The 16034-nt window shown below is 44.4% G+C and overlaps 1 pseudogene; it reads left to right on the top strand.

Annotated features, from left to right (window-relative positions):
• Nucleotides 1-1130: 1130 nt before the first annotated feature.
• LOC118616767 lies at nucleotides 1131-1580 on the top strand (annotated as a pseudogene).
• Nucleotides 1581-16034: the final 14454 nt, after the last annotated feature.

The following is a 16034-nucleotide window of genomic DNA, read 5'->3' as shown; positions in this document are numbered from 1 at the left end:
TAAAATCAGGTAGGTTGAGGCATGAGGAAGAGATTCTATTCCTGTTCTAACTAGCCTGGGGATGAAAACTATTGAAATTTCCAGTCCTGTGTCAATGCCTAGATATACATAAAACTCTGAGATAAACTTCTGGTTACCTTCTGAAGGACTAAGGAAAGAATGTTCATGTATCCAGATTACCTGACATCTGTAGAAATGGGGGGAAAAGGATTCTAGGAAAAGTAACTTTACAGGATTATCTGATTATAAATTTCTAATTGGGCAAGTCAAGGTGGGTAGTTATGCCCCAGACATATAACTTTTTAGTAAAAAGTTTGTCTTTGCCTTAAGCAATCTCTGTCAGTTGTTACTATGTATCTAGGTTAACATACCTTTGAATTGACCCATAATCACTCTCAAGAGAGCACATAATCTTGTTAACCATTCTGTAATTCTAATCCCTGCTTTGCTTTCCTTCACCTCCAGGAAATCTTCCTTCCCTTCCTTACTGAATTTCAAATGCATAAAAGAAGCTGCAAAACTGTTCCTTTCTGGAGCATTTGAGATCTTGCTCCCCTAGCATATGTCATCAGTTTGGCTCAAATAAACTAAAAAATTCTCTGTAGGTTTGAGTGTTTCTTACATCAACACATCCATTATCCAGACCATTGTTCAGCTAGAAGATTACCATCTTTGGACCAATCCAGAGGCTAAGAATGCAGGACTAATTCTTCTCAAGAATGTACTTTTTACTATAAGAACTCTCAGCTTTTTTTTTTTTTAACACTTTGGATATTGCCCAGTTGAGTTTCTGAATGCGCGGGGGAATGGAAACCAGTAAGAAGAGAGCAAAATATATCATCTTTTCATTCTTGCCATCTGTAAAAGCTAAAATGAAAGCGAGAGAGTGTTGGGTTGGACCTTGATGCTGCATCAAGTGTAGACTTGGGTTGGTCTGACCTTTGGCCACTAGCCTCAAAATCACCCCCAAAGGGAAAAATTATGTGGTGACAACAGAGAGTACCTGTAAGACTCTAGTCACCATGAGGTGGTTCATGCAGAGAGAGGACAAAACCAAGAAACTATTAAAACCAGGCGGTAGCTCCGCTTGTTGTTCCTGGGGTGGCGGCTTCCTGTCGATTCTCTGCACTATGTCCGGCACCCTCCCGAAGGTGCTGCGCAGCGTCTCCTGAGCGAGTACCAGGACCAGCACTTCTGGGGTGAAATTGAAGAACAGGAGAAATTACTGAAGAAAAGCTGTATGTTGTATGTTGGAAATCTTTCCTTTTACACAACTGAAGAACAAATCTGTGAACTCTTCAGCAAAAGTGGTGACATAAAGAAAATCATTATGGGCCTGGATAAAATTAAGAAAACACCATGTGGTTTCTGCTTTGTGGAAGCAGATGCAGAAAATGCCATGCATTATATAAGTGGGATTCGTCTGGATGACCGGATGAGTCACACAGAGTGGGACGGCTTTAAGGAGGGCAGGCAGTATGGCTGTGGAGAGGCTGGAGGCCAGGTACAAGATGAGCACCTGACAGGACTATGATGCCGGGAGAGGAGGCTATGGAAAACTGGCCCAAACCAGTCAGTAGTTCCTTCAGCCTGCTGAATTTGATATACATTACCCAAGGTCTGCAAATCTGCCATTTTTACAAATCTTTGATCAATGTCTCTATGCTAAGCCAGAAGCCACTTGGTGGTTTTCCTCTGAAAATCTTTCAAGGATAGAATCCAAAAGAATGCCTTTAATTCTAGTCTTAAAATATTGGCCATGTATAAGATTACCAGAATGGTTTTCTTAACAGGTCAAAAATCGTGTTCCTTGGCAACAGAAGTTATCTATTGTGTTGATTTATCAGCCGAAATCACTACACTTCTTTTAAAAATTGAAACATTTAAAAAATTTTGTTTACCATGTTTGTATCTAAGTAGGTTCCTGGTCTACATTGGGGCCTGGAATTACTATTTACAAAATGTTAAGTTCCTGCCCTGGTCGGGTAGCTAAGTTGGTTAGAGCATTATCCTGATACATCTAGGTTTGGGGTTTGATCCATAGTCAGGGCACATACAAAAAGCAACCAGTGATGCATAAATAAGTGGAACAACAAATCCATGCATCTCTTCCTCTCTCTCTCTTCCTCTCTCTCTCTAATTAAAAAAAAAAAAAAATCAACCAATAAAAAGTAAAAACAAAACACAGCCCTGGCCGGTTTGGCTCAGCGGTTAGAGCATCGGCCTGTGGTCCCGAGAGACCCGGGTTCGGTTCCTGCTAAGGGCACATACCTCAGTTGCAGGCCCTGGTTGGGTTGTGTGGGTGGCAACTACTTGATGTGTCCTTTTCACGTCGATGTCTCTCCTCTCTCTCCCCCTCCCACTCTATCTAAACAAAACATCAAAAAATGTCCTTCGGTGAGGATGAAAAAAAAAAAAACAAAAAAAAAAAACCACACAAAAACCAGGGGGTATAATGTGAATTGAGTTTTTTTTGAAGATCAACATCATCAAATTCCTTGAAGAACTTTACTGAAATGGGTTGTGAAGGTGAATACTTTGCAGGCAATATCTTTGCTTTTAAATGCTACACAGAATGGAAGAGCATATTTGGGTTGACACAGAACCCACAGCTCACTATGGAACAATCGCATTGCCAGATTTATTTACCCCGGACTGTACAGCAATCCCTCTAAATGTCAAGCAGAACACCGCAGATGAAGCAGCTGGTCTATTTTGTATGGAAGCCAAGTGGGACTGGCTTACTGATGACTCATCTCCGCCTACTGACTATGTCCATTACCCAGGTCATGGTAAATGCGGTGGTTCCATGGGTCCTTTTTCTATGAGCACCACCTTGACATTGTCCCCCATGTAACTTTACTGCTGCAAAACCAAGCAACAGTCACCTATAGTAACCTACAAAACTGTGAATTAAATCCACAACTCCAGTCAGCAGCTGAGAACTGATGGGGAAAGGTCTCCCTCTTGTGGACTTTTAGGAAGTACTAGAGAGCAAAGCATCTTGAGACTGAGGCACAGGGCCTGAAGAAATAGTATTTTCTGACAGGCAATTCTGACACAATGTCTACAGAACCCTGAGTGGCAGAGGCAACGGTGAGGGGAGTGGGCTTTGGTTTCAGGATCCTGGGTTGGAATCCTGGCTCTACCACAAGTCGTGGGACCCTGGACGTGTCACTTTCTGGGATTCAGTTTCTTCCTGTGTGACATGGAGATAATAATAGTACATGGTGTGAGGATTCAATGAGAAAAAGAGAACTCAGAGCAATAGATAATGCAGAGGAAGTTGCAGCTTCCAGATGTATTGACTTTTGTTAATTTAATGAGCTCCAGTTCCCAGCTCTTACAGTCTTCGCCTGCCCTGTTCACAGTGTCCATTGTTAGAGGACAGGGACTCTGGTTGCAATGAGGTGAAGGCCAAAGGAAAGAACGTAGGAAACCTTGAAAAATCCTAATTTTGCCCCTCAGTGGGAAATGTAGGGAGCATTTATTTAACAGACAGACACTTAGTTCCTTTTATTGCCAGACAATCATACATTCATTCATTCAAAACACACACACACACACACACACTTCACTGAATTCTGCCTCCCTAAAAAAGCCCTGTAGTCATCTATTGTTATTCGAGCAGCCTTTGGAGGACCTACCAAACTTCTCATTAAAGGATTCACTCTTTTTTAAAAAATATATTTATTGAATTTTTTAAAATCTTTACCCGAAGATATTTTTCTATTTATCTTCAGATAGAGTAGGAGGGAGAGAGAGAAAAATATTAATGTGAGAGGGACAATATTGACTGGTTGCCTCCCGCACGACCCCAACCAGGGCCAGGGACCAAACGCAACCATGGTACCTGCCCTTGACTGGACTCGAACCCGCCACTCATTGGTCTGTGGGCCAATGCTCTACCACTGAGCCAAACTGGCCAGGACTATTTATTAAATTGTAAAGAGAGGAAGGGGGTGGGGGGGGAGAGAGAGAGAGAGAGAGAAACACTGATGTGCGAGAGAAACACTGGTCAGTTGCCTCTGAGTGTCAGAACTCACAACCTACGCATGTGCCCTGACTGGGAATGGAACCGGTGACCATTCAGTGTACGGGTTCAATGCTCCAAGATTCATCCAATAAAACCAATTCTCTTCTGAAGGGAGAGGAAGAAATTCTGGCTCTAAAAAAAGATATATACTTTATAAATTTCTCTATATTGTTATACTAGTAACTGAGCAATTCTAACCAGTCTGATAAGAAAGTGTGGAGCTGTGGGAGCAGAGAGGAGGCTGGTCCCCCGGCAGTGAAAGCCGTAGTGCAGGCTTCGAGGAAGTGATTTATGTCTGCACTGAGGCCAGAGGAGGGCCTAGGTGCAGAAAGACCAATGCCCCAGCAGAGGGGACTGCTTGCAGTCCTCTGGCCAGAAGGGCTGGGCTGGCTCAGGAACTGAGAGAGAGACAGTAGGACAGGAGCCATGGGGAAGTCAGGGGTTGAGTGCTGAGAGCTGAAACTAGAGAGACTGGCAAGGCCAGATTAAGAGGATTACATTAAAGAGATTAGTCTCAATCTTCAAAGGAATGGATACATTTATTATTAATGTCATTCATTCATTCGTTCATCCATTCATTCACTCACTCAGCCAGCCATTCCTGTGATGAACACTTTTAGAAGTCTACTCTAAACCAAGTGTTGTACTAGGGACCAGGACCCACAGAGCCCTATTCAGACACTGCACCTCCTTCAGATCCTCCCTCATGGACCTGTGGGAAGAAACAGACATGAAGGCACAGACCTGACATAAAGGGCTTTGGTGATCTGTTTACTTGGTACTGTAGGGGTCAAAGGAAAAAGTGGTTGATTCCTACTGATTAGGAAGTAAGGATTGATGTGGATAAGAAAAGTTTTCTAGTCTTGAAAAATAAGTTAGTATTTGCCTGGAGAACAAGATTGGGAAGAGGTTTCCCTTTATGTCCCAATGCTTGTGATGCACTAACCTTTCAGAATTTATACAACATGCTTCCAGCTTTTTCAGGGCCTTTGCACATACTGTTCCTACAACCTAAAAAGATCTTCCATAACAGTCTGAGGAACAGGGTAGACCCAGAGATGTGGAAGTAAGGTACAAACTGACAACCCTCAGAGGAGGGGTGTGGGTAAGGGAAGAAAGAAACAGAACTAACATGCATGTATGCATAACTGATGGACATGTGCAACAAAGCTGGGGAGGAGGGTGTCAATGGGGAAAAAAAAGGAGAAACACCTATAACAAAAATAAATCAAGCCCTGGCAGGTTTGGCTCAGCGGTTAGAGCGTCGGCCTGCGGTACAGAGAGACCCGGGTTCGGTTCCCGCTAGGGGCATGTACCTCGGTTGCAGTTTGTCCCCGGCCCTGGTTGGTTGTGCGGGTGGCAGCCACTCGATGTGTCCCTTCACATCTATGTTTCTCTCTCTCTCTCTCTCTCTCTCCCTCCCGCTCTATCTGAACAAAAATGTCCTCGGGTGAGGATTAAAAACAAACAAACAAAAATCAATAAAATAAATAAATAAATAAAAGATTATCGTTTCTCTTTTTACTTAATTAGCTTCTACTTGTTTTTCAGGTCAATCGTGATTTCCTTGAGGATACTTTCTTTGATCTCTTTAATTCTTTTTTTTCTTTTCTCTGCTCCTCTCCTTCTCTCCTCATCCTTTTCCCTTTATCATATTTCTATTTACAGTTATAATTTATTTGTGTGCATACTTGATTCATGCCTGCTTCCTCCAATAGACTGTAACCTTCATGGGGACAGGGACAAGTTCTGGTTTTGTTCCCCAAAATACCCCCAGTATTTACCACAAAGCCTGGTAATGGCTCAATAAGGATGGTTGAATAAATTAGAAGTGAGATATAAGCAAATGTTTTGGAGGCAGGAACTGCACCAGGTGTTAGACCCGTGGGGTTCAGACTGACCTGGGTTCAGCAACCTTGGTACTTGAGTTCTGGCTAGGAAAGAATTCAGAGCCTAGACTCTACCTATAAAAGAACATTTATTTGGAAAATCACAGAGGTAGAAGAAGTAATTCATAGAAGAAATGGGCTTAGGAAACAAGTTATAGAGGTAAAGGAAGGGTGTTTGGAGCTTAGAAGTGAGGAAGGTAAAGGTGATGTGCCTAAAGGGAGAGGAAGAGGGAGGATAAAGGAAAAGGCATGTTCCTGGGAGGAGAGCTGCTGGATCCTCCATCCTAAGGGTTTTAAGGGTGGAGTTTTTAGGGGAGGTCCTAGGGGAAGATCTTAATAAAATGTTCAGCAGCTTTCAAATCATGGTCTCCACTGATTCATTGGTCAGCACCAGGGCAGGGGTCATTATCCAATGCAGCTGCTTTTGAGGTCAGCCGTGGTGTTGCTTGTCTGGTTTTGCTGCTTTTCTGGGCCTGGAGCTGAAATACAACTGAGGCCTAGATGTTGTCTCTAGGGAGGAAAGGTGAGGGGGTTTAAATGAAATGACCAGTGATATGCAAGATCAGGGAGTCCAAACCCCATGACTAGGGGAGAAAAGGTCACCCTGGGGACAAGATCCCTCTCTGCAACTGTTCGTTGTTAGACATCCTGAGCTTTCCATCCTGGTGACCTTCTGTACCTGGTCCATCTCCCTTGCTCTACCCATGTCTGCTTAACTGCCTACCATAAAAGGACCAATGCAGAAAACACTATGCAACAAGGGGAAATATTCAAAAGTTTAGATTAAGGGTGGTTTTGGGAGAAGATGCAGGGGAGGTGGGTAGGCAGGGACCAAATCCCAGTTTAGTTATAATCTGGACAACTGAGTCATTAAAGAATTTTTATGGAGTTTGTTTTACTAAGCTGAAACCAGACAATTAATGGGTCCAGGCTACCTGTCACTACTTGAGTCCATTAAACAGAGACAAGGTTGACTACTACATGAGCATTTATTTCAATATTACCAGCAGTATGGGAGAACAGTGGGTCATCCCTGAAAAATCTGCATTCTGCTCCCTTGACTGGCCTGTCCCTTATCTTATATTGACTGGGTGGTTCTGTAAGGAAGGGCTGGTAGGCAAAAAAGGAATAACAATGGGCAAACGGTTACAGATTACAGCCGTGAGGAATAACCATGGGTAAAACAAAATGGTTATAGATTACAGGTGGGGTTCGGGGGGGTAATTCGGGCTGAGGGCTCCAGGGTTGTTAGTCTTTCCATGGTGTTGAGCAGTTTTCCCTTATCCTCAGCTAAGAAGAATGGACAGCATTCCTGAGGTAAACTCCCAGGGCGTACAACTCCCAGCCAGGTCAGAATGGGCTTTCATTAATCAGAACAAAACAATCATGATTGACAGAGCAAGAAGGTTTAACATTTCTTATAACTATGGCCAGTACCCTGCTATAATCAGTTCTCTATTATTCTATTATTCTCCCCCCCCCCCTTTCAAAGCTAGGGAGCTTCAGTGAGGATGGGCCAGGGAGGTCAGCTGCTGAAAATGGTGATAGGTGAAATTAGAGATGATGAATTCTGAAACGTGGGATTGAAAGGGGCATTCAGCAGGGGGAATAGATAGAAGAGATATTAGGAAAGCAAAGCAGCCTCAACACAACCGACTGGATGCTACTGTGGATGAAAAAGGGGTTCTATGGAAAGTAACCTCATAGGGTGATGTAAGCCTACATTTCAGACTGTATAGGTCGTGGTTGGTAGTCACAGCCCAGGTATACAACTTCTTTAATAAAAGGTTTATCTTTGCCTTAGCCCTCTCTTTTGTTTTTATGCATGTAGGTTAACACCTTTGAAATAAACCATCGTCACCCCAAATGATCCTGTAATCCAATCTCCGTCTTGCTTTCTCCACCTCTGTATAATCTTCCTTCATTTCAAATGCCTAAAAAGAAGCTGCCAAACTGTTATTCTCTGAAGCCTTGGAGATATTGTTTCCTGGCACGTCGTCAATTTGGCTCTAATAAACTCCCAAAATTTCTCTACGGGTTTGGACGTTTCTTATGCCAGCTCTTTGGGAGATGGTTCTTAATTCCTTCCAAGTAGCCACCCAGCTCCACAGATAAAGGAGTGGAAAAGTAAGCACTTGAGTTAAATGTAAGAACGAGGTGGAACGAGGTGGTGCAGGGTCTCCAGAAGTGCAGGTTTATTGGGAATCAGCCTGCCGGACTACCTCCAAGGAGAGAGTAGCAACCAGCTTGTACAGACTAAGGATTTTTAAATTTAGGGCTGGGGGGGGATTGTCTTTGATTGGTCGGGCCTGGGGTCTCCCAAGTTCTTTATTGGTTGGGGGCTGGGGTCTCCTGAAACTTGTTTTTCTTGTAGAGCAACCATTTGCAGTTTTGGGTGGGTTAGGGTAGTTCCATCATTCCGTTCCTCCTGACTGGAGTGATGGGTTTTGGTTTCTTGGAATGAGAGGCTTAGGGCAGTAATATGGAAGTTAGGAGCTAACACTAAAGACACTAGGGTTTCTGGCTTAGGAGCTAAGCAGATGGAGCACATGTGCACGTTTTAGGCTGGGGCAAGAAGCCGGACAGAGCTTCCTCGGAGGCTGAAACTAGTATACTTCTACCTGTTCCTGTATGTATGTATGTATGTATGTATGTATGTATTTATTTATTTATGTACATGCCCCTAGTGGGAACCAAACCCAGGACTCTCTGGTCCACAGGTCGATGATCCAACTGCTGAGCCAAACTGGCCAGGGCTATTTTTTTTTTTTAAATCCACACTCAAGAATATTTTTCCAGCCCTGGCCAGTTTGGCTCAGCGGTTAGAGTGTCGACCTGCGGTCCAGAGAGACCCGGGTTCAGTTCCCGCTAAGGGCATGTGCCTCGGTTGCATTTTGTCCCCAGCCCTAGTTGGGTCGTGTGGGTGGCAACCACTGGATGTGTCCCTTTCACGTCGATGTTTCTCTCTCTCTCTCTCTCTCTCCCTCCCACTCTATCTGAACAAAATATGGAAAAATGTCCTTGAGTGAGGATTAAAAAAAAAAAGGAATATTTTTTCATTTATCTCCAGACCGGGGGTTGGGGGGGTGGTGGACATCCATGTGTGAAAGAGATGCATCAACTGGTTGCCTTCCACACAACCCCCGACCAGGTCTGGGGACGAAGTGCAACTGAGGAACTGAGGTACCTGCCCTTGTCTGAATCAAACCTGTGACTCTTTGGTCTGTGAGCTGACACTCTAACCACGAGCCAAACCAGCCAGACAATTCTTTTTAATTTCTATTTATTTATTTACTTTATTGGAAACGAGTGTACTGCTGTCCAGGTAAGAAAGAGGTAAGTAGGATTGCATGAAGGTGGGAGAGAGCAAGGTGGGGATTTGATTACAGGATAGATAAATGCTCTCTTGAGGGAGGTTGTGCCTTCCGGGAGCATCATTCTGGCATTTCAAAGGTGTGTTAACCCAGATGCACAAAACGATGAACAGGGCTGGCTAAAGAACCTTTCATAAAGAAATTACAGGCCTGGCCCTGCCCCTTGTAGGCTTAGTAGTTAGAGCATTGGCCCAGGCAGGGAAGCTTCAGGGGTTTGATTCCCGGTCACAGGAGGGGGGGGAGGGGTGTTGGGGGGGGGTGTCGGGTGGGAGGTGGCCAACTGACCTGTCTCTCTCACACTAATGTTTCTCTCTCCCTTCCTTCCTTCCCCTCTCTCTAAATATCAATGGAGAAAATATCCTTGGGTGAGGATTGACAACAACAACAACAAAAAAAGTTACAGGCCTGGGGCCTAGATACCTCCCCCGTGACCTTCTATACATTACAGCACTACCTTTCCCCCACGCTTCCGATTCCTGTGAGGGGCAGGAGGAAGAGGACAGGAGATGGGAGGATTTCAAAGTCCCCACGATCTCTGTCAGCTAGTAAAGGAGATCACGAAGGTCTCGGGCGTGCTGCCTCCTCCCGGTCTGCCCAAGTTCTCATCCTTCAAGTTTTAGCTTGGCCACCTCACCCTGGGACTTCCCCGGCTCAACCCGCAACATGCCCTTCAGGAGACAACTACTCAACGTCTTTCCCATTAAACCCAGAGTGATGGGGCGGAGACCTTCCGCTGCACCATTGCACCCGCACTTCCTGGCATGGTGCCTGGGCGCAGTAAAGGCTCCCGGCCTATTTGTTCAGAGAGAAAGGAATGGGGTCCAGGCAGGGTTCTGGAGGAGAACCTGGCAGTAGAGATGAGGGCAATGGGAAGAATATAAGGAGAAAAAAAAGCAACATTATTGACAGGTAAGACTGGGAATCCAACTGTTAGAAACAGAAAAAAAACCTCAAACCTGAGAAAAGGTGAACTCATATGCTATTGTACTGATGATAATAAACAACCCTTATAGGCTAAGTGGAAAAGAACTTTGTTGTTTGATCTGATTAACAGCCCTTTTGGAAAGTTAGACGTAACCCCTTTTGCTGACCGTTAGTCTTGTAGTGGAGCCTATTGACCTTGAACCAGCCATATTTTTCTTGTATCTCATTTAACAATTTTACCTATACACCCCTTTTCCCTCCCAGTAAAACCTGCTTCCCTCAAAGAAATGTTTTCAACTGTGTCTCCTGTAAACTTAGCTCCCTTGAAGGGAAGTTTGAAATAAACTTTCACTCTTGCTTGAAATCAACTTGTCTAAGTTGCTTTAAGAAAGGCATTACTGCCCTGGCCAGTTTGGCTCAGTGGTTAGAGCGTCAGCCTGTGGTCCAGAGAGATCTGGGTGCGGTTCCCGCTAAGGGCGCGTACCTCGGTTGCAGTTTGTCCCTGGCCCTGGTTGGTCGTGCGGGTGGCAGCCACTCGATGTGTCCCTTTCACGTCGATGTTTCTCTCTCTCTCTCTCCCTCCCACTCTATCTGAACAAAAAAATGGGGGAAAAAAAAAAAGTCCTCAGGTGAGGATAAAAAGAAAAGAAAGGCATTGCTTGGCTTTGTGTAATGCCACCCACCTTGTTTGTTACACCAATGTAACAAAACCATCTTGGAGATGGAAGAGAGAATAGGAAAGCTTTCATTTCTTTAAAAGCCCATTTTTCTTGAAACTGAAAAAATAATATATGCACATGTTAAAACAATTAAAAAAAAATCCTCACCCAAGAATATTTTTCCATTGCTTTTTAGATAGAGTGGAAGGGAGAAAGAGAGAGAGAAACATCGATGTGAGAGACACATCAATTGGTTGCCTCCTGCATGACTCCCACAAGGACTGGGGATCCAACCTGCAACCCAGGTATGTGCCCTTGTCCAGAAATCAAACCTATGACCCTTTGGTCTGCAGACTGATGCTCTAACTGCTGAGCCAAACCGGCCAGGGAAAAACAATAAAAGAAAAAAAAAAGTTTTTTCAGGAGAATGCTTCCTTCTTACCCCAGATTCCTGAGCCCTTTTCTTTGGAGAAAACCATGACTCCTCCTTTGTGTGTTTTCAGAATGTTTCTGCCATAAGTGTGTGTGTGTGAGTGTGTGTGTGTGTGTAACAGACTGGTGAGTGGGACTTCTGATATCTCAACATTTTGACAAAAGCTCTCTTCTTAGATGATACACACCCCAAAGGATTACTTAAACTTTGGACAGATCCTTTGATCCTCACCCTAACATTCACCTTCAGTCTATATAAGTCAAGTCTAAAAAGTCGATGAGACTTAAAGCACGGGGGCAAGTGCTATGGTTTTCTAAGTTTGCATGTGATTGTATATGTGTGTGCTGTGGGGGGGATGGTGCTGAGAAAATCACTCAGTAACTGGGAATCTGGTATGTTTCTTGTGGAGAAAGGCTTGGGGAGTTGCAGACACGTATACCTAGTGCACATACCAGAACAAAGGGTGATGAAGAGTTCTTGGAAGAGCTTGACATGTGGCAGTCTGCTGCCTCCTTTCCACTTGTGGAAAGTGGGGAGGCTGGTTGGAGCAGCCCTCAATGGTAGAGCATGCAGAGAAGGCAGCATGGGGCAGTTTGCATGCTGATAGCTTGATGTGACAGAGTCAAGTGGGCGCTGCAGAGGAGAGCTGAATGAGAAGGAACCTTGTCCGCAGAGCTACTGGGTGCTGACAGTGAGACTAGAATATGCGCCATTGGAGAGGAACTGAGGAGGTGGGGTCTCAGGAGATCAGCAGGAGGATGCATACTTCTTTCTCCATCTCGCAGGTCAGAAACCGCACAGTGTTGAGAGCCCTACCAGGCCTCTGAAATCCACAAATGTCCCCAGGAGATAGCCAAATTCTGACACCTCCATGCAGGCTGTATAGGGCCCGTGAAATCAATACCAGCTAACGCCACATCCCTCACCAAGCTAGTTTTTAAGTTGATAATTTTTTATGGCCCTCAAATGATGGTATAAATATCCAAATGGCCCTTGGTAGAAAAAAGGTTCTCCACCCCTGACTGGGTGTCAAGTGCTCAGTTGCAACAAGATAGTGTTACACATAGAAACACCTGGCGGGGTCTCTGGAGGAGCCAGCTGCAGGAGGTGAAGGAGGTAGATGGAAAATGAAAGAACTGTCCATGTCCGCTTTCATTATCACAAGCTCCAAAGCCACAGCACTGGCCTGAGCTGGAAATGCAAGATGAGTAGGGGGAATTTTGAATTGGAAATGTTTTATATTTTGATTTAGGCAAGACTGAATTATGTTAATACATAGAAAGGAGTTCAGTTTTAATTACCAATGTGAGACATTTTCTATCTACAAGTGACCAGAATCTATGGGATCTGCTTGAGCCATGATGGGTGGGGCGGTGTGAAAAGGGCACTGGATACAGAGTGTGGGAAGGCTGCGGCTGGAAAGAAACTTGGGGCCTGTCACCTCCGCACTGAGTTCAGTTCATTCAGTAAATCCATTACGTGTGTAGCTACAGGCAGCTGTACAGTAGTAGTACAGAGATACTCCTTTCTATGTAATAAAAGGCAAAATCCTTAAATGAGACTGGGTGGTGTGGGGACAGAGGGATCAGAGATATGAGAAGATCTGCAAAGTTATGGGACAGTTAGATATTGTAGAACAAGATGGAGCAAGCTGACTAGAGAAAAGCAGAACAATTGCCAGGCAGAACTGAGGAGCCATGTGAGGCTGGTGTGCCCAGATCCTCCTATGCCTCTGGGAGCCCTGTGACTGAGTGGCTCCCTGGACCACCCAGAAGTTGACTTTCTCCAATTTGATATGAAGAGATACTTTGCTAAGTGAAAAAAACAATGTATCATTTTCCCTTTGTTTTTTGTTTGGTTTTGTTTTGTTTGTACAGCTGCCTGTAACTACACATGTAATGGATTTACTGAATGAACTGAACTCACTGCAGAGGTGACAGGCCCCAAGTTTCTTTCCAGCCACAGCCTTCCCACACTCTGTATCCAGTGCCCGTTTCACACTGCCCCACCCATCATGGCTCAAGCAGATCCCATAGATTCTGGTCACTTGTAGATAGAAAATGTCTCACATTGGTAATTAAAACTGAACTCCTTTCTATGTATTACAGATAATTTAGGATCCATTAGACAGAAACACCCTTGTCTTTGTTACAACAAATTAAAAGGCTTCTTGCTTTTGTAGCCATCCCCTCCCTTTTCTTTTCTGTTACATCCTTACAGCCGCAGTAAACACTTCTATAGCTCCATACTATGTACATCTACTCTTACACTATTTTACAGATGATGAAACTCAGGTGCGGAGAGGTTCAGTAATTTGCCTAAGATCACACAGCTCGCAGTGGTAGAGTCCAGTTTGGAGGAGAGGAAGCATTCCTCCTTCTACCAAAGGCTAATAGTTTTACATTGCTCTTTACCCCATCCTACTCATTCTGCTCAGGGATCTTACTGAGTCACATCTTCCTCTCATACTTAACATTAAGTTCTGCTATGAGTGGAAACTGAAAATAACAGCGGCTTTAAATCAGGTCAACACTTACTCCTCCCCTCACAGAGACATAGCCCATCCAGGACTTGTAAAATAGCACTATGATCCCCAGGGACTCAGGCTCCTTTTATTTTGCACACCATCCTCAGAATGTGGCTTCTTCCTTCACGGGGCTTATGCTCCAGCTGAAACACCTACATGTCAGCCAGCAGAAAGAAGACACGGGCGGGAGAAAGGCAGCCCCTCCTGGCTAAGGATACTTCCTGGACGTCACACGCATTTTTACCTTTATTTCCATTACTTGGAACTTGGTCGCATTATTTTAATCAGCTGCCAGGGAAATGGAGAAATGCAGTTGTTGTTCCAGGAAGCAGTTTACTCAGCTAAAATGCAAAGGTTCAACCACCACAGGCTATGAGGGAATGGCTACTGGAGGACAAGAACAGTCTCAGCTATGCTCTCCTTCTGTGACATCTTCAACCTTTCTACTCAGCTTGAAAACCCAATTGATATGCCATCTTTGAAAATTAAAACAGCAGCACTGTTTACAATTGCTAAGATCTGAAAACAGCCCAAGTGTCCATCAATAGATGAGTGGATAAAAAAGCTATGGTACATCTATACCATGGAATACTATGCAGCTATAAGAAAGAAAGATCTCTTATCTTTTGAGACAACATGGAGGCACCTGGAGCAAATTAAACCAATCAGAGAAAGACAAATACCACATGAAATCACTTATTTGTGGAATATAATGAACAAAATAAGCTGATGAACAAAAAAGACCCAGACACATAGAAGTAGGGTTCAGGGTTCAGACTGACAAACCTCAGAGGAGGGGGGATGGGAAGGAGAGGGGAAACATAAGCCAAAGGACTTGTATGCATATAAGCATAACCACTGGACATAGACCACAATGCTGGGGCGGGGGATGGGATTGGGAGGAGGGTGTCAGTGAGGAAAAAAGAAGAAATGTCTGTAACAAAAATAAATTAATTAATAAAATAAATAAATAAACAAGCCCTGGTTAGTTTGGCTCAGAGTTTGGAGTGTTGGCCTGTGGACCAGAGAGTCCCGGGTTCGGTTCCTGCTAGGGGCACATACCAACAATAAATAAACAAACAAACAAACAAACAAACAAACAAGTAAAATTAAAATCAAGTAAACCAAGACAAAATAAATGCAATTCCTCTCTGGATCTAATCTAGCCTCCTCTGATCATCCCCATTTTTTTGGTCTTTGAAAGAGAGAGCATCTCTTAAGAGCTGTTTCTACTTCCTCACCTATTTGTCCTTCAGAACACTCCAATCTCATTTGACCCCACAATCTACCAAAGCACCTAAGGCACCTCTGATCCACATGAACAGATCACACGGATACTGTCAGTCTCTCCTGGATCTGCAGCTGAAGAAGGTGCTGTTGTAACCCAGGAGAATCAACCTCACTCGGACACAAAGTAATTTTGAATATTAGGAGCTTTATTACCTGCGCAGTGACTGCAGCCAACCCACACAGAGGATAACTGCAGCCCCGAGCTCAGGGGGAGGGTTGCTTATATAGGACAGGGGTTACTCAAGAGTTTAGCAGAGCAAGCAAGCTACGTGTACAGAAGCGGATATCAGCGGTTAGCAGCTGCACAGTTGTTTATTTTATATTTCTTAACATTTACTAGACCCCAGACTTGAATGTCTCATTGCCCCGTCTGGCATCTCCTGATGGAGAATTACTGGGTTATAACAGGTGCGTTGGCTTACCCTCTGTCTTCATGCTTTCTTCTGTCTGCTTCTCAGTTTTGACTTTTTTCCTTGTTTTGTCTGTTCCTTCTCAGCCCCTTTGACATTCCTTCTCCTCTAACTACTCTCCAGATCCCTCTAAATGTTGACTTCCTGTCCTGCCTTGCAGAAAGCCGGGCTGAGTTGGAGGTACTGCGAACATTCACCCATTTTCTGATTTTACCTGGGGTGGGTGGGGGGTGGAAGGACCTTTACAAGTTACCTGCTAACCCAGCCTGGCATCAGTGAGGGGTTCAAGGTGCAAGGACAGTGATCCAGGCTGACAGCAAAAGCATGATTCTGCTCTCAGCTTCACCTAGCACCCAAAACTCTTGATCCTACCTGTGATACCCAGTCTTGCCCTCCTTAGGGTGGCCTTCCTGACTTTATGATATTTCCTTGTAGACCCCAAACTCTGATGTAAACAACTTGTAATGCACCTGCATTTTGCCTTGGGGGGAG

The sequence above is a fragment of the Molossus molossus genome, unplaced genomic scaffold, assembly GCF_014108415.1.
Source record: "Molossus molossus isolate mMolMol1 unplaced genomic scaffold, mMolMol1.p scaffold_m16_p_41, whole genome shotgun sequence".
NCBI lineage: Eukaryota > Metazoa > Chordata > Mammalia > Chiroptera > Molossidae > Molossus > Molossus molossus.
This window is presented reverse-complemented; position numbering and strand designations above follow the sequence as displayed.